General features: G+C 36.9%; 1 pseudogene; it reads left to right on the forward strand.

Annotated features, from left to right (window-relative positions):
• LOC118650427 overlaps window positions 1-17,981 on the forward strand; it is a 164,921-nt pseudogene extending 146,940 nt beyond the window's left edge.
• The last annotated feature ends 7,682 nt before the right edge of the window (window positions 17,982-25,663 follow it).

Raw genomic sequence — 25,663 nt, forward strand, 5'->3', positions numbered from 1 at the left:
ACCTCTGACACGAGTGTCATAGGTTCGCCATCACTGCCCTAGAGCATGTCCACTATGTGTATGTCTGTTGTTTTTCTCCTAAAATCTAATGGGCCCCACGAAAGTTGCAACCAGCGGAGCAGTGGGCAGTGGCACCTTGTCCTCAGCTTACCCACTGAACCTGTCTCCAAGGCTCGGCTCCCTTTTTCTCTTTCTATTTCCTGTTGCTTCTTCTACCTTAAGCCCTTTCTATGTTTCACTGTCCCAGTTTTAACAACACACTCTCAAAATCACCTGTATTAGAGTTGTGAAATCTTTCCTTTACAAGGCCAACAACCCACACGTCACTGGGGGGCCCAATGCAGACCCACACTGGGACCAGACCCCATCTTGTAACAGCAGATCCTTAACCTCCAGCACCTAAATCTGGGCAACAAAGAACTTCCTTTACTTCTGTTGAATCTTTCTCTCTTGCATCCAAATCTCTTTGATTTCCTCTTCTGTGACCATCGGAAGAAAACTCTCTGCTTTAAAAGGGCTCATAGGTTTAGCCTCCTTGATCTCTCTATCTTGAAGTCTACTGTGCCATAGAACCAAAATCACAGTTTTGAAGTCTCATCATAGTCAAGGTTCAGGGATTATACAGAATGTGTCCTCTGGGAGGGGTGATAAATATCCAGGTTTATCTTAGAATCCTGCCTACTACAATTTTGTGGTGGGTGCTGATCCCTGCATTGTAGGATATTTAGCAGGATCCCTGGCCTCTACCTTCTAGATGACAATCATACCCCCTGCCCTTGTTATCAAAATCAAAAATGTCTTCAGACTTTGCCAAATGTCCCAGGGGGAAAAATTATGCCTGGTTAAGAACGACTGGTTAAGACCCTATACTATTATTATGAAATTCAGTGTAAAAATTTATATTGTCTTACTTATTAAAGTCTGATAAAATGTGGATCTGCTAATTTATTAATAAGTTGGTGCTGATTTTTAAGCATATTTCCTAGCCAACATTAGTATAATCAACATGTTTACTTTATATGGAAAAACACAGCACTGGTTGCTTTGCCAGCAAAACAGCAACAACAACAACAAAGATTTAACACCACTTTAAAAACTTAGGCAGATAGGAGACAGATTAGTGGACACTTCAAAAAACTTGGACTCTACTGAAAATATTGAGATAACACATTAACAAAAGTCATGGCGGGGAGCATATTGGCCTTCAAGTTCCAGTTTTCCTTCCGTTTGTTATGAATTTGCCACCTATGGAATTTTCTCTGCCCTTTTCAGATTTATTTATAACTTCAATCTGGAACATTTGGGTTTTAAGTTTCACAGTTTTTACAACTAACTCTGTAAAATGGAAGTATCTTTTATTACTTCAAAAAAGTATGTTTTGTGAGTTTCTGGGGACTGACTCTTCAAATGTCTTCTGATTGCTAAAAACTTTCATGTCCATCCTCTCATAATATTTTTGAATTTATGGATTTTACAATATCCCTTCTTGACTTTTATTTCTCCAGGTTAAAGAATTCTATTTTTTTTTTTAATTCTACTTACATAGTAGAAATTTTTTTTTAGCTCCATAATTCATGATACCTCAAACTTTTGTGATGAGGGGACAGCTTGCTTTTTTGAAGCCTTGCTGCCAAAGAATATGCTAACCAGTTGTGTGATGTTTTAGACAACTTAAATTTGGGTCCTCATTGTCCTTATGCTAATGTAGATATTATATCACATATCTTTTAGGATTGTTAAAATAAATAAAGCTATTCAAGGGCCTAATATTGTTACTTAGCTCACAGATATCACTAGTAAATTTACCCATTCATTTAAGTAGTATGTGTTGAAAACTAGTTTGTGGTGATGCTGGATATTAGAAGTTGTAAAGACACAAAACAGATCAGCCCCGGTTTTCATTGATCTAGTAATTTGTATGCTCATATAAGGATAAGGGAGAGGAGGACAAAGATGTTAATTGTGATGTTCTTGCCCCACAAGTAAGAAGTCATCACACAGGATGAGACATTGAGCACAATTCCAAATTTTCTGTCTTTTCAAACTTGTAAGCAATAGAATAGTACATAGTTGAAATCCTAACTATGCATTTAATAGTTAGAATATTACTTCCGTAGATAACTACAAAATACAAATATCTGAGCCATACCCCATGACATTTTCATTTATTTAGTTCATTCATTTAGTTTTTAGTGGGGAATGCTATCTGAATGTTCAAAAATGGTCAGAGGTATTTTTGAAACAGAATTCAACTAACAAAAGAAATGGTCCTCTGGTCAAAGATTAATGGTTACCTATAGCATTACCCATTGACCAGCTGGGAATTACTGCCTTAATTATTTTATTACACTGTATAGACTTTTATTCATGTGGTAATTTCTTGCCTGAAGTACAGTTGCCAAAAATGCATAGAATATTTCAGGTCTGTATGTATTATTATTGTTAGAAGTGTACAATAATATTTTCTGTTTTGTATTCAACACTCTTAAACAAAAATTCTCAACATTCCAACATAGTGTGATGATATATACAAGGCAAAGCCCATAGTAATTGCTTCAGCCTAGAATATGACTGAATACTAGAGAATCAAATTTAAATTGAAGACATTTTTAATATTTAATATAGACATCTATATGCTAATTCTGTAAAGTTCATATGCTTTCTTTCTTCCACTTATATAATTTCTCCTGATCATCTTTAGATTTTGCTATTCATGTACCATCTCATTCTCCAGAAATATAATAATATCTACAAATTTAGCAGGCTTACTAATTACTTTAGAAATCATATTAAAATAGTAAATAATTATGCTCTCATAAACATTTTTAGAAGCCCTTCCATTCACAGCTTTACATTAGTCTATTTTTAATCTATGTTCATTGACTGTAATTCAAATGTATCCATAATCTATTGTTTCCATATTTTTCATAATCCTTTAATTTTTCAATGTGTTTACCTTTTCCAAAAACATTTGACTGTTGTTAGTCTAATTTTTCCATTTCTAAGAAAGAAAAAGTAAATAAACAAAAAAACTTCAATTATTAATCAAAATGATCTTCATTTATAGAAGTTTTGCTATCTTTTTCAAAATATATACAATTCCATAAATTTCCTCTAATCCTACCTTAAATGCATTCGACTAAGTGGAAATAAGTATGCAAATGAGACTAACTGGCTATAATTCATAGTTATTCCAGGAGCCCCTCTCAGGAATAAAATCAATAGGCATTCTTAAAGGAACTATTTATTAATTACACCACATTTTCATAATTTTACTCTGACACTTTTTTCTCCAAATTCTGATAATTGCTTACTTAGTAGTCTCTAGTGTTTCCTTACCATGCTCGCTTTCAGGTATTTTTACCGCAGCTATAAGGAACATAGCTGTAAGATACACATATTTACATGGCAGCTACAGAATGTCCAATGCAATGGTTTACCAGAGACACCTCCTTACTCCAACCTATACCCTCCCTCTACATTTTTTGGATAATAGTAGATACAGATTGAGGTAGAACCCAAGGTGTATACAGGCATGCATGTCATTGAGCTTTTTTGCTGACCTTTACAAACAGACATCCTGACTTGGATGTAATTTGTTTGGCAAAAATTAAGATATGTCACAGTTCTTCCACTTTGAGTGTTCTGGATCAATGAACACCCATTGTAAATGTAATTAATATTGGGTCTTTGCCTTCTTCTAGTATTGTTGTTTCATTCTGGTTCTGAAATTCACCATTTTCTATAGAGATTAGAGATCAGGTCCTATCAGTGAGTAGACATAGGATGTGATTTGAGCTTTTTGTAATCTAGAAGAGATGCATGTGACACCCTCATTATAATGATGGACAGAATTCCAGAAAGTTAAGAATTCTAACATTTGCATTAAAAAAATAAAGGAAAATAAGGCTGTTTGACTGTGACTATTTGCCAAAGGCATTAAAAATCATTTCTTTTTACAAACGTTATTCAAGGCAAGAGGAGTTTGGAATTTTCTCCTTTAAATATAAGAAGCATCTTCTTTATTTCTTAGGATGATGATGAATCATTTCCAAAAATATATTCTTTTGAATTGAAATGTTTCATGCTTGAAAAAAGCCTAAGGCAAGTAAAGTTTAGACATCTGAAATTACCAAGTTTCATATGCTAACATATAATCAACTGATATGTATGCTATATTAAAAATGTAAATATCAGTAACAATTTTTACTTTCTCATACAAAGGTTTTCTCTCAACTTCTAGGAATATTAAATTTACTTTCACAGTTAAAAATCAGGAATCGCAGCTACAAAGCTGAGGTCTAGAGGACAGGCAGCACAGGCCCCCGGCCTCCATCCCCACCTCCTCCCCTCCACCTTCAGCCCCCAGCCTGAGGCAGCCCCAGCCCAGCAGCAGAGCCCAGGCCTGGTGAACTGCCTACATCCACAAAGTAATTAGTAAGCCTATATCCTCATGGCCCTGGAACCTCTCAAGGTATGGAACTTCTGAGCTATAAATACTCATCCTCAGTCTGGGCCACTTTCCCTAGGAAATCCTTCCTCAACAACATGCTAGTGGAGGTTGGTGTCCTGGTTGGCAAAGGCCTGTCAAGGATTTTTTTGTGAATGGGCTGACACTTGGAGGCCAGAAATGTCTGTTATCTGGGACTCAGTGCTGCTGGATGGGGAGTTTACTATGGATCTTTGAACCAAGAGCAATGATGGAGCCCCCTCCTTCAACATCACTGTCACGTGTCTGTCAAGACATTAGTCCTGCTGATGGGCAAAGAAGTGGTATGCTCAACAAGAAATGTAATGAAATGGCCTCCCACTGGCGGCATTCCCAGCACTGACCTGGTTGTTCCCTTCCACCTCACTACTCCCCGCTACCTTTTCACTTCTCTCCTTCCCATACACACACATACACCATTTTTATTTGGGGAGCCATTACTCCACACCCTTTATTGCTGCCAAACCACATAGACTTGGGCCTAGGGCTGGATGGACAGACACCTCCCCCTACCGACAGACACCTCCCCCTACCCATACCTCTCCTGACTGTGTTTTATTTTGTTTTGTTTTGTCTCCTGAATAAACAAGATGCTACTAAAAAAGAAAATCAGGATTTGTAAAATTAAGTTAACAGCACAGAAGATAACACTTGTAAAATTAAAATAATTTATAGGAAGAGAGTCATGGAAGTGAGGTGGAAATGTCATTAAGATTAAATATTTTCTGAATTCTGTAATTAAGTAAATATAGTAAAAATGTCAACACTATTTTAATTAACTTACATATGCTATCTCATCACAGAATTCCCTATTTGGATAGCAGACATAAGGAAAACATATTGAAAAAGAACAAAGGGGTCATTAAAACACATGTAAAAATGGGAACTAGGGCACAAAAATGTTTAAATAACTGTTTTTTAAAAAAAATCTTAATTGTTAAAAGTATTACAGATGCCCCCATTGACACCTTCCACCTCACAACCCTTCCCCACAGGTCTTCACCATACTCTTATCTATGTTCATGGGTTACACATATCTATAATAATAAAAGCATAATATGTTAATTAGACCAGACAGCTGAACAACCTTCCAGACGTCATTCCGGACATCCTTCCAGACGAAGCCACAGCGGCAGGGACTGAAGCAGAGGTGGTTAGGGGCAATCAGGCAGGTAGACAGAGTGATTAGGCGTGATCAGGCAGGCAGGCAAACAGTTAGGAGCCAGCGGTCCCGGATTGTGAGAGGGATGTCCAACTGGTAGTAGGACATCCCCTGAGGGGTACCGGATTGCGAGAGGGTTCAGACCAGGCTGAGGGACTTCCTCCCTCCCCCCGTGCACAAATTTTTGTGCACTAGGCCTCTAGTATACATATAAGTTCTTTGGTTAAACTCTTCCCACCCTGTCTTTCCTCTGAGATCCATCAGTTTGTTCCATGCTTCTGTGTCTCTGGATCTATTTTATTATTAGTTTATTTTGTTCATTAGGTTCCACATGTGAGTGAGATCATGTAAATAACTGTGCTTTTCTTTTTTCTTTATTTTTAAATCCTTACTCGGGGATATACTTTTACTGATTTGGGAGAGAGAGAAACATGGATCAGTTGCCTCCCGTACAGCCCTGACCAAGGTGGAACCCACAACCTTTTGGTGTACAGTACAACATTCCAAACAGCTGAGCCACTCAGCCAGGGCTAGACCTGTGAGCTTTTATTTTATGCAGTATTTTGGATTTATGTCACTAATTTCATTTGACAAAGTTTTTCAAGAAATAAATATGTATCTTAGGCATAGTATTGAGAGTTTCAAAAACTTTTATTGAATGAGACAGCTACTCTAGGAAACTTAAAGTTTAATGAGGAACTAACATTTAAACTAATAAGTATAATATATCGAGTTGATTGTTACATGTTTAGAAGAAAGTCTGTCTTAAAGAAATAGCCTGGGCTTTGAAATGAGAGTGAAATATGTTGATCCTTGTTCTGCCATCACAAGTGGTATGGATTTGTCATGCCACTTAAACTCTCAAACATACTATTGATCATCTGCAAAATGAAGGTATAAAATCCTAGAGGTATGAGAAGGTTTATATGAGAAACGGTACTTAGTGGAGTACATAGCACATAGTAGGCATTCAACAGTGGTTGCTGTTATGTTCAACAGTGAATCATTTGTTTCAAGGTGAAGGGAATCAGAAGGACTATTAGAGAGGCTTTAATGATAAGATACTATTGGACCTTAGCCTCAGAGGATGGCTTTTATATGCTGTCTGCCATTAATAAAATTGTCTCTAAGCTATATTTGTCCCTGACCCTTATAAAAAAGGTAAAAATACAAAGAGTGATAATGAATTAACTACTTTCAACATGCCTAAACCATATTACCTTTGATTCACACATGCTTTCAAATAAACCAGTACCAACTTGATACATTTGCTAGGGGCCAGGACAACTTCAACTATGTTTTAACAGCTTTTCTGAAAGGGTCCCTTGGTCTTTCCAGTGGGTTGACAGGAAGACACTACTCGGGTTGAAAATAGGGAAATAGAGTTCATTTTCAGATTGAAATGGGAAGGTTAACAGATTGCAGCCCTGGTATTTTGAAGACCTTCAGTTCTGTCAACACTCTTACCATGCTAGGACCTTGTTATTTTATCTTTTCCTAAAGAGTCATGGAAAGAAATATTTGGAATAAGGACAGTGGTTAATTATGGTTTTTGAGGAGAGGTTGGAAATGGGTGAGACTATTAACAAGAGCAGAGGTCAGAAAAATAACATACAAGCATGATCACAGCTCATTCCCCTTAGCTTTGAGAAATTGTTCTATTGGGTCAGAGAAAATGAGAATCATGTATTGACACATATGCATAGAGGGCATCCAGTGAACTAGATGACAGAATAAGAGCACATGACAAAGAAACTGGTGGGGCTAGTGGTACAGGGGAAAAGGGATTCTTACTCAGGGAGGGCTGAAGGCTTTCTGGATAAATAGATACCTTAGTTGAACAAAGCGGGGGGGGGAGATCTTAGGGTGGGAGAGAAATAGCACTGATAGAGAGTAGAACTTTGAACTGATTAATTAAATACCTAAAATATACGTTCTTAAATAAGAAAATACTGAGATACTTTTAACTAGCAAACTGGAATCCTATCTGTCCTCCAATGATGTTTTTATCCGTCACTATTCTGAATATAGAACAGTGGGTGCTAGAAGACTAAGGTTGGATCAAGCACAACTAATTTGCTCAATTGAAAGCATTGGGTGAACTGTGCCATCACTTTATGGCACAGGAACACGCGTTGGGATCTGTACCTTTCACACCTCTCTGTCCTTTTTGGTAGACAGAGTAGTTTTATCAACCTTCTGCATTATTGAAAAGAGGTTTTCTGGATGGGGTAGTTCAGATAAGGTGAGTAAACATTCAAAAGGCATCACTTCCACTCTGCTTTTAGGAGAAAATAGTCTAATATGAAAGGAAAACCAGGGTAGGCCAGAGGTGAGGAGGACAAACAACATAGTTCTTTGGCCACGTGGTTTTAAGTAGTGTCCATTCACATAACAAAAGAGCCTGTACTCCCAGGCGCTGGCACTGGGGAGAGGCAGGGCTTGACCACTTGAAGGTGGCCTAGAATTTTTAATTACAGTTGACATTCAATTTTTTATATTAATTTCAGATGTACAGCATAGTAGTTACAGTTATATAATTTACAACATGATGCCCCCAATAAACCAAGTGGTCACTTGGGACCATACATAGTTATTACAATACTAGGGGCCCCATGCATGAATTAGTGCACCTTGAAAGGAACTGTGGGCCACAAGGCTAAGGTGGGCACAGGGGCAGGCCTCGGCCCATCCTCCACCCCCCCTGCCTGGCCCCTTCTGCTGTGGCCCCGGGTCTCCTGTCTGCCAGCAGCCCTGCTCCTGCCACCTCCGCTCCCATGCACTGATGGCGCCGGCCCTGCTCAATTGGGACCAGCGTCAGCAGCGGCTACAAGTGGGGCCAGCTCTGTCATCAGGTGTGAGTGGCAGCTGCTGCCCTGATAGCCCCTCAGGAGCAGAGGGAGGTGGAGAAGCCCTGAGGGGCGATCGGGGCCAACTGACACTGCTCTCACCTGCTGACAGCGCTGAGAGATTGGGGCTTGCACTGGGCGCCAGCAGCAGGTGTGAACAGTAGCTCCAGCACCAGCAGCGGGTGCGAACATCTGGAAGGACCATGTGCAAAGCAGCAAAGAATTTTCAGTAACTACCAGAGGCTTGCCCCAATGACAGTGACCGGCTCCCCACCTTGGTCTGGTGCCCCCACTCACCTACTCCACCATCCCGCCATGGCCAACGCCCATCATGTTCCGTGCTCTGCCACCTGCCGCCGATACCCACCATGTTCCACACATGCCCCCGGTGGTCAGTGCGCATCATAGTGACCAGTTGTCCAGTTGTTCGGTTGTTCGATTGTTCTGCCATTCAGTCTATTTGAAAATTAGGATTTTATATATGTAGACTAGAGGCCTGGTGCATGGATGTATAGATATAGCTATATATGTGTTTGTAAGTTTATCTATATATACATATGAATACATATATAGCAAATGTGTTTGTAATATATAGCATTTATATCATAAATAATATGTTATAGCTATTATTTTTTTGAAACACCATTTCTAATTGCTTTTCCTTTATAAAAAGTGTTCCATTAAGAAATACATTTGGGAAACATAGGTGCTTTGTGGTTTTTTTTGTAAGTGATAATATAGTACCATATTAAATGTTATTTAAAGCTGTGAAATATATGTTTTTAAAATTTTATTCATTGATTTAGGGAGAGAGAGAGAGAGAGAAAGAGAGAGAGAGAGAGAGAGAGAGAGAGAGAGAGAGAGAAAGAAAAAAATTGATTTGTTGTTCCACTTATTTATGCATAAATTGGTTGCTTCTTGTATGTGCCCTGACTGGTGATGGAACCCACAACCTTGGTTTATTGGGTTGATATCCTAATCAACTGAGCTACTTGGCCAGGGCCTACAGCCCTGAAATATATTTTTTAATAGATTATATTTTTAAATACCAATTTTGCTTAAATTTTCTTCATGAATTAGGGATTTTTGGGTAAAAAATTTGTCAACAACAACCATTCCTTGCTAAAACATTGTACATGTTTAAAAGTTCTATTTTATTGTTATTGCTATAGTTTTCAATAAAGATGGAGGACAGTTAAATAAAATATGTTTAAATGCCTGTGACTGCCTAATTAGTAAACATTTTTTATCATCTTAGGATGAGGAGGACTCGTGTAGCTATAATATAAAAATTAAAACTATAAAAACATATTTGTAATATTTAGATTTAATATATCTTTATTAAAAATATGCCATAAAGTTGAAAGTCAAATGACAAAAATAGTTGCATTATCTGACTATCTTATTTTTCAAAATACATTACTAGCTTCCATATTTCAGTAAGAAATACATAAATTTGTTTAAAAACAAAATGGTATGACCAGGCATCTACCGAAAGAAACACAAACAACAATGCACATCATTTAAAAATCTCAAATTAGCTAATGGCCAAATAAATGAAAAGTTAAAAATAATTTATTATTTTTGCCTATCAGATTGATACAAATTTAAAAGGTTGGTCATATTCAATGTTAGAAAGGGTTGGAGTATATACTATTGATAAACCAAATTGGTATATCTATCTGGAAGACAATTTGGTAATATACATGTAAACATATCATATGCATTTCCTTTTACCCAACAGTCTTGGTTCTATAAATTTGTCTATATTGATACAAAAACAAACAAACATAGCATAAATCTTTATAAAAAATCAGGCATATGAGAACGGTTAACTTTCTGGAATATGCCCACAAATATCGATAAAGTTGATTACTAAGTATTTCCATACTTATATATAATACATATTTATTGCTGTGCAGAGTGAGGTGGGAATGAGAGTGGTGAGAGAGCCTAGTGTCATTGTACACCAATCTACTTGCAGCTGAAGTGAGGTAAGTGGAAAAGACTGTGAGAGGAGACATTCGCGCCATGTTATGCTGTTGTGGGTTTGTTGATTTGTTTGTTTTCCTTTTCCCTGAGGAGTTTGTACAACTTTTTAGTTCAAGGAGCAAATGCAGCCCTGGAAAACACTTTCATGTACAAAAAGCACATTTGGGTGGAGAAAGAAAAGTACAAGCAAGCCTCATTTTGTTGCACTTTGCTGATGTTGTGTTTCTTACAGATGGAAGGTTTATGACAGCCCTGCTCAAGCAAGTCCATCAGCACCACATTTTCTAGCAGCATTTACTCAGTTGTGTCTCTGAGCTTTCAAGTCACATTTTGGTTTTCTTGCAATATTTCAAACTTTTTCATTATTATATTTGTTACGGTGATCTGTGATTGATCATCTTTGCAGTTACTATTGTAATTCATACTATCTGTAAAAGTTCTATGTGTTCTGCCTGCTCCACCAACCAGCCCTTCTTCCATCTCTCCCTCTCCTCAGGACTCCCCATTCCCTGAGACAAAACAGAATTGAATTTAGGCCGATTAATAACTCAACAATGGCCTCTAAGTGTTCATGTGAAAGGATCACAAGTCTCCCACTTTAAATCTAAAGGACACAGACAATAGTGTGGTGAAGGCCTTGGGGAGAGGGATGAAGGTGGGGTAGAGAGGGTCAATGGGGGGAAAAAAGGTATATCTGTATATATATATATATATATATATATATATATATATATATATATATATATATATATATATATATATATATATATATAAATAAATAAATATATATATATACCAAAGGAGAAATTCTTGAAGGAAATTCAAAGTGCTACTCTACCAAACACGCAACTGACAAAACAAACAACCAACCTCATTGCTGATACGGAGAAAGTTTTCATATGTTTAATTAAGGTATGTACATTGTTGTTTTCAGACAAAATTGTGTTGCACATTTAATAAATTACAGTTTAGCATAAACATAACTTTTATAAGTACCAGAAAACCAAAATATTGTATGATTCTCTTTATCACAATATTTACCTTATTGTGGTGGTCTGGAATTGAGCATGCAATGTCTCTGAGGTATTCCTGTATTAAAAGTAAGATTAATTTGAAAGTGGGTTTACTCACTAATGAGAATAGGTAATAATTCATTTTGTATAATACTAAATTAATAATCATATTACTAACCTGGATACATTAAAATGATTATGATGTACTTGTTTAAGTTATATGAAAAAATACAATTTCTTAGCCATTGAAAGTTGTCTATTAGCGTTTTAATTTAAAAAGGTTACATAAACTAAGATACAAAATAGGAAATGAAGACAGTGCAGCCTATCAGATTATCAGAATTGCAAATAGTGAGCACGTTATACTGATAACATTTTAAAATATAAAAGAATTAAAACACTCTTGAAACAAAATCAATAAAAAATGCCCCAAATTGGAAAACAGAAAAACTGTGTAATTAAACACTCAATGTATTCATTTTTTAAAAAAAGAATCAATTATTTGAAATTTAGCAATAGCTCTGTGAATCTTATAAAATGTAAAAGTTAGTGATAAAGCATATTTTAAATAAAAATTACATATTTTTTTCAAGTATATGCAATTTCCTGGAATCTTTTTACAAGCCTTTAAAAAGATTTTCAGAGGAAAATAAACCATTTTGATGCTGGGTGATTTAGACCTCATAAAAGGTTAACAGAATGCTAGAAACCTGATCAGTGCATGCATTTGTTTCCCTGTAGGAAGCTGAGCTTTATTAAGTATATGATTCTAAGTTGCTGGAGAAATGCACGGGGCACGCAGACCTGCTGGCTGCTCTATGGCAGGTCCCATGTGTTTTGATTTTGTGCTCAATCCTGAAGCCCCAGGAAAATAACAACAGAGGCTGATACCAGCTCCTCACATTGTGTGTAGTCTGTCTATAATGCACTATGGTCTTTATGGCGTGTTTGTGTAAAGTACAGAAAATTAAGTATTTTAAGTGATAAAATTAAGGGGAAAATAACTGAATTAAAAAGCAAACATTCTGAGAAGTATCGGCGCAGTACATTTAAAAGTCAAAGGAGAAAACCCTCAGATTAATTTGAAAATCACGATAGCCCCAATAGTTTTTGTTTTTTAATATTTGTGAAGGGAGGGAGAGAAAAAGTAAAGAGGAAGAAGAATGGGGGGAGGCAGAGGGTGTGCAGGCAAACAGCGGGCCCAGCAAGAAGCTGCCAGAGGGGAGGGGTTTTTAGGGGCCTGCGTGAAAAAGGTGAAGGAATTAAGATGTACAAATTGGTAGTTTCAAAATAGTCGTGGAGCTATAAAGCACAGCATAGAAAATATGATCAATAATATTGTAATACTTATGTATGGTGTCCGATTGGTACTGGAAATATCAGTGGGAGCACTTTGTAAAGTATATGTCTAACCACTACATCTGAAATTAATACAAAATAATATTGAATGTAAACTCTAATTTAAAAATTAAAAAATAAAATTAATTAAAATCTTAAAAAAGAAGCTGATCCTTTCAGTACTGGAGGTGTAATTTGGCTGGAGGAGCATTCCCCAGGAAGAGCAGAAGGGGGCCTGGGGAAGGGGGGGTCGGGGGGCGGGGGGGGGGGAGAAGGCAAGCACTGCGCATGTTAACATCCAAGTCACATTGATAAAGCCAAGCCCAAGTCAAAGACACAGGACAGAATCCAGCAGGTCTACGGTTGATGCTTGTAGTCCCTGCACCACAATGGGGCTCAGAGTCAGGCCAGTGACAGTATTTGGCTCCTCTGTTGCCAAATACTGTGGGGTAGGGGCAAGAAGAGACTCCAGCACATCAGAAGGCAGGGGGTTCAGGATGCCTTCCATGCAGGCTGGGATTCCGCAGGGGTGTCAGAACCTGAGGGACACTGAAGGGGAAACTGGAAGGATGACAGGACTGGGGAGGCAGAAGTGGAAACACTGAGGGAGCCAGTGGCTCCAGCGAGGTCATGCTCAGACCTCACCATCATGGGTCAGTGAGCACTCCTGGTGATGTCTCAGGATGGTTGCATGCCCCACCTATCCGTGGACTGGGCTCCCTGTCTCCTCCAGATAATGTTATCCACTTAGGACTGGGAAGCTGCCTGCAGCAGGCTGGGCTCAGGTAGGAAGGAACCACAACCGCCCTTCGGGGGAAAACCAGAGAGCGCTCACTTGTACTTTGCAGCCTCGGGAGGTACTTCTGTTTAGTTTGTTCCGTCTTATTTTTGTCGCTCTGTTGTATTTGTATTGTTTTCCCACAGCCATTGCATACAGTCCTCTTAACACCAGACAAAAGCCCTAAAATGGCAGAACAGAAATTCTCTTGCCAGTGGCTGTGCAAACATAGGAAGTTACCTAGCATTGAATTCATTTGTTCAGTTACAAGGTGACCGTCTTTCTTTCAATGTTTAATTTCTGATGAACCAATATTGGGACTGAGGACACTTTTCCTCTTCTAAACAGCAGGTGGATGTCACTCTATTCTGGGGAACTGGTATGATAACTAGGGGGGGTGAGCAAGGAGTCATCACAGAGCCATGTGAGGTGACGTTTTAAAAGTGTTTCCTCTGAACCATGCGCTCTACATGCAAAGTGATAGAGAAAATGAGATGTTTGCTAAGTTTACCCTCGTAAGGCAGAAATAATCAGACGACTGGAGACTGTTCTATGTGCAGCCAGCACAGGTGATGCTATATTATACGATGCAAATTAAACAACTCCTTTCTAGGATATATTTTTAAATCTAATATGTTCAGGTAGTATATGTGTGTATGTGTATATATTTCCTTTTTTTCCAGATAGAATTGCAATTTGTTTTAGTTCCTTCAAAAACCCACCTCACACACTAGCCCAGCCGTGGACAAACTACGGCCTGCGGGCCGGATCCGGCCCGTTTGAAATGAATAAAACTAAAAAAAAAAAAAAAAAAAGACCGTACCCTTTTATGTAATGATGTTTACTTTGAATTTATATTAGTTCACACAAACACTCCATCCATGCTTTTGTTCCGGCCCTCCGGTCCAGTTTAAGAACCCATTGTGGTCCTCAATTCAAAAAATTTGCCCACCCCTGCCTAGCCGGTTTGGCTCAGTGGATATAGTGTCGGCCTGTGGACTGAAGGGTCCTAGGTTCGATTCTGGTCAAGAGTACATGCCCAGGTTGCTAGCTTGATCCCCAGTGGGGGGTGTGCAGGAGGTAGCTAATCAATGATTCTCTCTCATCATTGATGTTTCTATCTCTCTCTCCCTCTTCCTTCCTCTCTGAAATCAATAAAAATATTTTTTTAAACATAAAAAAACCCACTTCACATTGGCTATAAAGAAATGGAACAAGAGCCATGAGAGTGAAGAGCAGAGAAGAAGCTCATAAACATGTGAAGTTTCAATAAACCTATGGAAGGTAAAAAACAAGGAGGCATATGTTCAGACAAAGAGAAGAAAGCTATCCTTTAGGATAGAGGAAGTTTAGGGTTGAGTCTAGAACAGTGATGGCGAACCTATGACACGCGTATCAGAGGTGACACGTGAACTCAATTTTTGGTTGATTTTTCTTTGTTAAATGGCATTTAAATATATAAAATAAATATCAAAAATATGAGTCTTTGTTTTACTATGGTTGAAAATATCAAAAAATTTCTATATGTGACATGGCACCAGAGTTAAGTTAGGGTTTTTCAAAATGCTGACACGCTGAGCTCAAAAGTTTCGCCATCACTGGTCTAGAAGAGTCCTGGACTCACATCAAGTTTAGGAATAAGACGGACCATATGTAACTGAAAGACCATATGTAATTGCTAGCTAATGTGTGAGAGAACCCTGAAATCTCAGTATTACTTTTCAGGTTCATTTGTTATGGGATACTCCTGGTCAGGGTTTGGGACTTCTCGAAGGCCTAAATCCTGGATCCTTACTACTTCCATCTGGCCCTCTGCTATCTTCACAATGTGGATTCAAAACTAAACCAAAGCAAGAGCTATCTAATACACTCACAAGGATTTCATAAAAAAATTATGTTCAAGTAATACTAACAGGGTACTATGAAAAAGGAACCCTCGTAGAAAGTGAAAAAGCATTAGAATTTAAAAGTGTGATTGTTTAAGAATGTTTTTAATGATAGTAAATAAAAAAAAGAGAAGGAGGAAGGGAAGTGATTCTCTACTGGAAAATGAGATCTAAAAAAGAAGGATAATAGTGTTAGGAAATCCCTATTTAGCAGCATATGAGATAATTATTGACTCAGGTCAAAGATCATCAGTGGCTATCAGAATCCTTTGGTACCATTGTGTCAAGTAACTAAGGATTAAAATAGAGCCAGTGTATCTCCCCACAGATCATTCACTAATTGAAAGGAGGAAATCCCTCTGCAAAGGAAAGGATGACAATTACCTCCCACATAAGATGACTGTAAGTCACACCCCCTTGAATAGTGAAATAATCTGACCTTGTGGTTCTCCCGATCAAATTGAGTATGAAAACCACACCTCACCTGTGAGATATTATTGCCCAGAATGTTTAGCTTTAATCAAGGCTCTAGCCCTGTGTTGTACAGTGTTCGATGCTAGACACATGTAACTATTCAACATGAATCGTCACTAGTCCAAATGAAGACATGCTGTAAGTATACACACAAGATTTTATTTCCTACTAGAGGCTCCATGCACAAAAATTCATGCACTCAGGGGGGAGGGGGTTCCCTCAGCCCAGCCTGCACCCTCTCACAGTCCAGGACATCCCTGGGGGATGTCCACCTGCTGGCTTAGGCCTGCTCCCCAGGGGATCAGGCCTAAGCTGGCAGTCACACATCCCTCTGGCAGCCTAGGAGCCCTTGGGGGATGTCCACCTGCCAGTTTAGTCCTACTCCCTGGGGGATCGGGCCTAGGCTGGCAGTTGGACATCCTTAGCACTGCTGAGGAGGTGGGAGAGGCTCCCACCACCACCGCTGTGCATGCAGCCTTCAGCCCAGCTTGTGGCTGAGTGGAGCTCCCCCTGTGGGAACGCACTGACCACCAGGGGGCAGCTCCTGCATTGAGCACCTGCCCCCTGGTTGTCAGTGCGCATCATAGCAACCAGTCATTCCTAGTAGGTCTACTATTAGGGTCAATTTGCATATTACCTTTTTATTATATAGGATAGTACTTTAAATTTAAAAAAAGTAAAATATATTAACACCTTTTAAAATATTGGTTACATGATGAAATTATGTATTTTGGATATATTGGGTTTAATAAAATACCTTATTAGAATAATTTCATCTTATTTTCTACTTTTTTAAAAGTGGCTATTGGAATATTTAAAGTTACATATATGGCCCAAATTATATTTTGGTTGAACAGCACTGTTTTAGATCTCAGTTTACAAAAATACAGGTCACAGAGAAGCAAGATAATGACCCAAAATGAAGCAATTAAGCAAATCCAGAGTGTGGAATAGTCTACCCTACAACTGTCCTAAACTAATCAGAAATAAAACGTCAAGGGGAAAAAATAAGAGAACTCTTTTAAAGTAAGAGAGTGAAGAAACATAATAGGAAAAGCAATGTGGACATAAATTAGATTGGATTGAGTTTTAAGAGGGGAAAAAAATCCAGATAAATGGCTATAAACCTTTTCCTGGGCGCGGGTAGAAAAACTTGAATGTAAAATAGGCATTACATGATGTACAGAATTATTACTACTTAAGTATGATATTGTGTGGTTATGTAGGAGATTGTCCTTATTCTTAGGGGATGCATACTGAATGATTTTGCAATGACAGGTCTATAACTTACTTTCAAATGGTTGAGCAGAAATGTGAGATAGGGGTCAAGGAAATTGCAAAATATTAAAAATTGCTGAATCTAGAATAAAGGATTGTACTATTTTTTTACACATAAATATTTCTCACATTCTTTCCCTTTGGCTTGCCACTGAAGATGCTGGTGTCGCTGGCCGTCACCCCACCCCATGTTACTGGTATTGTAAGAACAAGCCATACCCACAGGCTCGCTTCTGCAGGGTGTCCTGGTGCCAAGATCTGCATCTTTGACCTGGGGTGGAAGAAGGCAAAAATGGACAAGCTCTTCACTGTGCCAACAAGTAAATACATGGTCTAAAGCTGTGCCAAAGATGGCTTTCACTGTGGCTCCACCCCTTCTATGCTATCCGCATCAACAAGATGTTGTCCTGAGGGGGCTGACAGGCTCCAGGCAGGTATGCGGGGCGGTGCCTTAGGAAAAACCCCAGGGCATAGCGGCCAGGGTCCACATTGGCCAAGTCATCGTGTCCATGGCACCAAACTGCAGAACAAGGAACCTGTGACTGAGGCCCTAAGCAGAGCCAAGTTCAATTCTCTGAACACCACAAGAGCCACATCTCCAAGCAGTGGGGCCTTAAGTTTAATGCGAATGAATTTGAAGACCTGGCACTGAAAAGCGACTCATCCTAGATGGCTGTGAAGTCATATACATCCCTAATCACGGTCCCCTGGGCAAATGGTAGGTCCTGAATTCATGAGTGTCTGAGTGCTGTCCCCACCTTACACTCACCAATAAATTCTACTTCCTGTCAAAAAATTTTTCTTATTAAAAAGGCAAAGATTTTCACTTAGCATAATATCTCCAGGTCCCTCCATATTATCTTAAAGAGTAAGAGGCCCTTCTTTTTTACAGCTGCATAGTATTCCATTGTGTAAATGTACCACGGCCTTTTATTCACTCATCACGTGAGACGTGAGCTTTAAAATGTATAGATGACGCTAAAGCAGAATTCTTTGGAAGGACCAATCAGGAGCTAGCGAAACATATAGCTACCCCTAGATAAAGAAGCTTCACTGGCCACCCACTTTGGGTCTCCTCTCTGCTACTGGAAGTCCATATCTCTCTCTCAATAAACTTTACTTCTGCTAACCATCTTTGTCCATGAACTCATTCTTCAATTTTGCAAGACATTGAACCCTGATTTGATCACAGCACTTTGATTTCATCAGCATTTCACCAGTATTATTAACCCTGTAATTTTTACGCACTTAAATTAAAAAAAAATAACCAAATAAGATTGTTTCAGATTCTGACACTGATATTCATTATAATTATAACATCAAATTATGAAAATAAAAATTACTTGTATCCCCAGTTATAGATTTCTCCTTCAGCTAGACTTCTCTACAGCATTTTAGCATCTTTGCAGTACTAAGTTTAATGTTACATACTTTTTTTACTTGATTTGAAATTTATACTTTCCTTTGTCTTCATAGTAATAGAATTAAATGAATAATCCAGCACTTTAAGTGCAGATCTAACATTAATGAAGATACTAAAATAGAATCCTAGATCTCAGAAAATTGCAAATATGTGTAACATTGGTTACAAGTGATATAAAGTAGACTTTCACAAATTTTATTAGTAATGAAGTTGGAATTCAGGAAGCATATAAAAATAAATTTCAGTAGGCAACATTTGCATAATTTTAACTATATAAGTGAAAATACCAGATAGCCCCTTAACTTTTAAAAATTAGTACTGTTGTTATGTGGAGAAAGTGTTATAGAACATACATGTTTTTCTTTGTTCCTATTCATCAGTTCTGACAATGGAAACGTCATAGGTGTTAAGGTGCTTGTATTTCTATTTAAATAGGCAACATAGTAATCTACCCTTATTGTATTCCTTTTTAGGCTCTGAGTTTCTGCAGTCTTAGTTACCACTGATTAGTGAAGAATTAAAAAAAGCAGAACTTACAAATTAGCACATGGAGTAAACTAATGAAACTGAACTGAAAAAATGGTGACCTTAAAACGAACACAAAAGAGGGGAAAAAGCAACAAATAATAAGAATAGTACAGGCAATTTTGTTGCTTTCTAAAAAGAGGCATTTGTTTTAAAGTGTGTGCCTTATATAGTGATATCATTGCATTGCAGGGTTTTCTAGGTATTGATTCTAATATACTTTTTGCAAGAATCTGATTATAATTCTGATATTGTAATTAGTTTGTTAAATACAAAAGTTAAATTACTACCTGACAACTGTGAGAAAACATCTTGACAACATGGTTAATAAAAATGATTTCATTCAAATAACTACTTTGACAATGTATTGATATTTGAAAATCACAGCAATAGTATTAGGTAAGAGCTCAGTTTTACAATTACATTTATTTAATTTCATATAAAATATTTTTTTCACATTTATGAAATTTATAAAATAAAAATTGTGGCATAAATCCATACATATAACACTTTTAGGCATTTTAGTTTTGATATGCATTACCAGAAAATTCCTCAAGATGGCAGTGTTTACCACAGTTAAAAATTATTTTAGCAATCCTTTAACTTTTAAAATGATTCCCAGATGAGCCAGTGTATAGTTAAAAATTCACTTTCTAGTACTCAATATTTCTTCAGAATTTTTTCTTTGAATATTTATCCTAATTCAGAAAGTTTTTGTTTATTTATTAGATTGCTATTGCATTAGAATTTGTGGATTTCCAGGAATCATTAAGTTGACCCAAAAACTTTAGAATAAACCTATATGCGATTTATACCCTTTGTAGGAAATAAAATGTTATTGAGACTATAGTAACAAGAATGAAAAAAAAAATCTTAGCAACAAACCAAATAAATTATATTACTTCTTTTGTTTGAGTGTGTATGTGATCATAATGGAGTTATAGATGCTTTGTTGATTTATAACCAAGGGAGGTTTACATCTTCTATTGCAAATAATTGTAGTTTTATTTTTATTATTTTCACCTGATAAAAAAAATCCAAATAAGTCACAAATATATAACAGAATCTAGGTAATTCATATTTTATCAGAGAAACTGGAGGTAGGATAGATGTTTTTATAAATATGAAATAAAAGAAATAATAATATAGGAATTATATAAAATCAACTTCTATAATGGATATATTACACATTAGTATAAACCTAATAAAATGCCTCATATAGTCATTGGAGAATCTTACAGTTTCTGAAGGATGGACAGAAATGACCACGATTAGGCCCAATGATTGGTTTATAGATTTGCTGTGCCTTCTATAAAAATAGAACATTTGTCACGAAGGGTTAGAAGAGATATTTATTTCTTCATATTTCAGCAGCATAATTTGTAACATATTTTGTCTGTTTTCCTATAGGTCATCAAATGCACTTTAATGATATATTAACTTTTGATTTTGCTATTTACAAACAATAGATATAAATTTGCTTAAATAAATCACACAAAATACAAATGCTATTCCTCTAAATCAGGGTTTCACAACTTTGGCACTACCGCCACTTTGAGCCATAGTGTGTGTGTGTGTGTGTGTGTGCGTGCGTGTGTGTGTGTGCTTACATGTGTGTTTATGTATGTGTTCATGTGTGCTTGTGTGTGTGTGAGTGTGTTGGGGAGAGAGGAATGGGGAGGGGCAGCACTGCACATTCTACAATGTTTGGCATCATCCCTGGCCTCCACCCACTACCTGTCAGTGGCAGTAACAGCCTATCCACCCACGTCAGAGTTGTGATGATCAAAATGTCTCCAGACATTGCCAAGTGTCACCTAAGGGGAAATATTACTCTATGCTTAAAACCACTCGTATAAAAATTTGATTATTTTCACTCTTCTTATTCTCTCCCACAATTATACAATCCCAGTCATGTTATTACAGTCCATATTTTAGCCTTTCAGTTTGTTAATCAGGAATAGATGGGGTCAAGCAAAATTACTAGTTCCTTTGATTACCTCATATTAATTAGGACTCTTTCTTGCAAACTATAGCTATTATAAAGGCTCTTAGATTAGCTCTTAAGAAACAGTGGTAGGTATGTAACTGGGCACCAACAATGAACTGGAATCAGATCATTAACTGCCATAAGGGGTTCTCTGTCTCTGATTCTTTATGTGTATCACCTTCATTTTTCTTATTCTCTCTCCCTCTACTTTTCTTTGTCTTCCTGGTTTACGCAATGAAAAACTGCTTCTAATTACTCCTGAGAACACATCACTTCCTGTTTACAGAACAATTAGATGGATCTTGATTACAGAATCTAGGTTCTTTGATGAAGGGGTTCATTGGTCCACTTGGGTTTAGCAGAATGGGGCGGATCCATTCATTTCTGGCCGAGTGGGAGAGGTCTATGCCTTGTGAAGATAGCTTCTTTGCTGACCATGGGGATGGAATTTAGGAGAAACATTGCCCAAAAAGGAGGAACTCATGTGAGCCTGGAGAGGACACAGAGGTGTTCAGGCATGTATTCTGTGCCATCCTGGTTGACACCTTCTGTATGCATCAGCACCCTGTACCCTCACATTGCCCAGCAGGTGCCCTGGGTCCTCCTGTTCTGTTCCATGCAGTTCTGTCCTTCTCCGAAAAGATGCCAGCCTCCAAATGGCCGCCTTCCTCATTTTCAGTCCAAAGTAAAACTAAAATGTAGCTCAAGATATTTAATTTCTGTGAGGAAGAAAACAAGCTAAACCAAGTTAGTAATATATGAGTGGTATGCACATTCCTTGAGTGTCTGATCTGTACTTGCGTCAGAAGAGTGCTTGGCAACAGAATTAATCCATGCATGGGAGAAAGTAGGTGTAACCCTTCTCCAGTGTTCACTTTTGCATGTTGTCCTGTGTGCCATGCGCTTTGCATATAAGAGACCTTTTAGATACCTGCTACTTCCAGTGGGCCCCACAGATCAACAGCATCAGGATCCCCTGAGAACTTGGTAGAAATGCAAGACTTTAGCTTCCACCCCAAAACAAATATATCAACCTGCATTTAAATTTAACAAAGTATCTGGGTAATGTGTGTTCTAATTAAAGTTTGAGGTAGACAGAATCAGTTTAAGTTAATTGTCATGTAAATCACAAAAAGTCAACTTTAGTATATTGTTAGGCTTGCAATAATAAGCGGTAAACATTCTGGAGAAATATGAAGAAGAACACAACTAAACTGTCAATATATTTATTTAGGTATATTCCCCCAAACTTGCTATTGAGTATTTGAAATATTACAATGAATGTAATAAGCAACATATTTAAAATCTAAAATATAAAGGAGAGATATGATGATGAGAATTAGCAAAGTAGGAAGTACTGTCAGGATCGTATGTCTCTATGTAAAAAATAACAACGAAAGGAAAAAACAGCAAGAGACCTCAGCTGACTTATGCTTAAGATATACAGAGTGGGGCAAAAGTAGGTTTACAGTTGTTTGTATAGAAAATACAATAATTAATAAATGAGAATAAACTCTTTGTTTAGAGTACTCACAACTACAAACCTACTTTTTCCCTGCCTTGTAGATATTAAATATCTATGTGCCTGAGAATACAGAGGCTTTAAAAAATATGGTAGGTATTTTTTACATGGTATGTTTTTTATTAGATTTTTGAGTGAAGTAATAAATACATTTATGACACTAAATCTTTCACTTTTGTGTTTTATAGTCATTTCATATAATTCTCTCTTTCCACTTTTTCCCACTAATCCTGGAGTGTACCTGAAATGTCACCTGGTCTTTAGGATCGCCTTACTGTTCTAATATACCAAAATGTCAGCCTACTTGCACAGTGAGGGACTAATACAGGGAAATAATCCCATTATTTCAGCATATGGCTTTTAAAGACACCTCCATTGGTATGATTGTTTCTTCTAGAAATTACATAGATAATAGTCATAGACATACTGATTCTGCACTCAAATGGAGATGCTTATTCACTCTCCAAATTAATAGACTGCATGACTGTGTTGGTGACATTAAAAAATGTTTCACATCTTTTGAAATATAAGAAATATTTATTGGGTTATTTCACTTTACAAGTGACATTTTTCCAAGGATAGATTTTCTAATTAAACTTATGCTTTAACCTCTCAACATATGATGTTCCTTATAACTTCTATTTTTAAAAATGCATCGCTCTGATGATGTGTCCTGGCTTACTGTAAAGCAGACAGACTCCATTCCATCCAGCCAAGAAGGTTCTTTGAGGTGCTTTTAATCCTTTATGAGAATTTCACCAATCCGTGTGTAGCGAGAGCTCAGTAAATTCACAGGGGTAGGACTGAAATGATGATGTGCATTTTTAAAGATTGTATAGTAATACACTACAAAATACGATTTTCATTTAAGAAAAATATATTAAAGGATTATGTGTATACATATATAATTTTTGAAAGTGAAGTGGTATTGACTTAAATCCCAGGCAAAGCATACCAGTGTATTTTAAAGGCTGAGCAATCCCTCTCTCTATTACTTGGGTGTTATCAGTGATCTGGAATTAAGCCAGGGCTGCAGGAGTCAATGGAATATGCATAGTCTCCCTGACTCATCCTAATTCAATTACAGGGGGACTGTGGGTTGAATTTGGTTCCTGAGAGGAGACTATAAGAGAAAAATGAGGCTTATCCATTCTGCCCTATATTAGTAAGTCTATTTATGTGCACATTATGTAACAAGTTGGGCTCTTAGAAGAATGTCACGTGAGTTTATTTTTTAAAAAAAGAAAAGAAAAAGGACGGAAAAAATATAGGCATGCAGAAGTGGGAGAGAAGAATAGGAATGGAAGTTATTAGGATCATGTTTCAGGTACTATGAAGTTCTGTTTTCAACAATATACTCTTATTGAGAATGTATTAAAGAGAATAAAGAAAAAAAACTTGTACAATATTTATTTTAAATTGAGGAAGTTCTAATATCTAAGAAAATCACTTTCCCAATTACCTTTGGGCAAATGCTATTGTGCATTAAATGAGTTCTTATCTCAACATTTCTCTATATCTATTTTTAAGAGTAAATAGAGGTGCTTCTGAATAGTGTGCATGTAATTTCTGAATTTGGGGGCATTTTATTTTATGTAAATATGAATAAAATAGATCATACTTGATATTCTAACAGTTCTTACCTACAGAAAATAAATGTTCTACCGACAAGAAATAGAAAGTTTTCTGTTACATTTCGCATGAAATTATATGACTTAAAAGTGAAGAAAGAGAGAGAGAACAAATATATATATTCCAAGGAAAGACCTAATAGTGCAGCAGAAGAATTATTCAAGGACCTTACTACACTTTGCCAGTTTGTACAGTCTTAAAAGGTGTTAATTTTTTGTGCTGTTAACATTCTGCATTGTCATTTTCTAAGTAGTGATAATATAAATAACCCTCAGCATTTTCACACAATTTCCCCCCAGAAGTACACTACAATAGTCTAGACTCTTTTTGTGAAATGAGGACAATAATACCTGCTGTGACCCAAGATCCCTGTGATTGATTTATTAATGTTTGTTAGACACACTGAGACATCTGGATTAAAGGCACTTTAGAAGTACAAGGCTCACTAGTATTTATTTTATTTTACTTTTCATTTTGATTGGAATACAGAAATAGTATGTTAAAGTTGAACATTTTAGTCTTGAAATCCTTGAGGAGGTCATTTGATCATCGCAAATATCACAGTCTATGTCTTTTATACAAACTGTAGCTTAATACAAAAAGCCTTTACAATCTCTGTGTGAAATAGAATTTTAAAATGCTGACTGGAAACTAAAAAAATCATAGATGAAAATTCAATTAACAAACCAAACTGCTTGATAATTGAAGTTATTAAATGCCATAACATGAAAATTGTTTAAATATATAACTAGAACAACATTAAATGTTGGAATGTAAAATGATGTTATCTCAACATCTGTTTCTATATTCATCTGAAATAGTATTTAAGTCTTTGGGTAGCTGGTCTAAGGTGACTCAGCTTCACAATATCCCATGACCTATATAGCAGCAGGGAACACTAAAGCAGTTTTACTATAGCCCAGATGGCATAATTCCTAAATCATATACTAATCAGGTACAACACATGTGAGAATATAACAATTCCTTGCTGTAGAAAGCGTGCAATGACAAAAATGAATAAGGGTAAATTAATGAGATCTAATTGGAAGCCTAATACGTATACTGAAAGATCTATATTGGAAGTCATATAATTGGAAATTAGATATTTTATTAAATTCACTGAAGAAAAAAAGTGATTAAAATGCATCAAAACCAATAGATAGCCTCCTACAAAACTAAAATTTATATACAATATAATTTTCTTAATACATAATAATGTAGATATCACTTTAAAAAAAATAAGGTAGAAGAGGTGAATTGTGAGCAGCTCTCATTATGGAAATGTTTTATATAGATTTCTGGGCAGAAGCCT

Source organism: Myotis myotis, unplaced genomic scaffold (genome assembly GCF_014108235.1).
Source record: "Myotis myotis isolate mMyoMyo1 unplaced genomic scaffold, mMyoMyo1.p scaffold_m19_p_3, whole genome shotgun sequence".
In the NCBI taxonomy this organism is placed as follows: Eukaryota; Metazoa; Chordata; class Mammalia; order Chiroptera; family Vespertilionidae; genus Myotis; species Myotis myotis.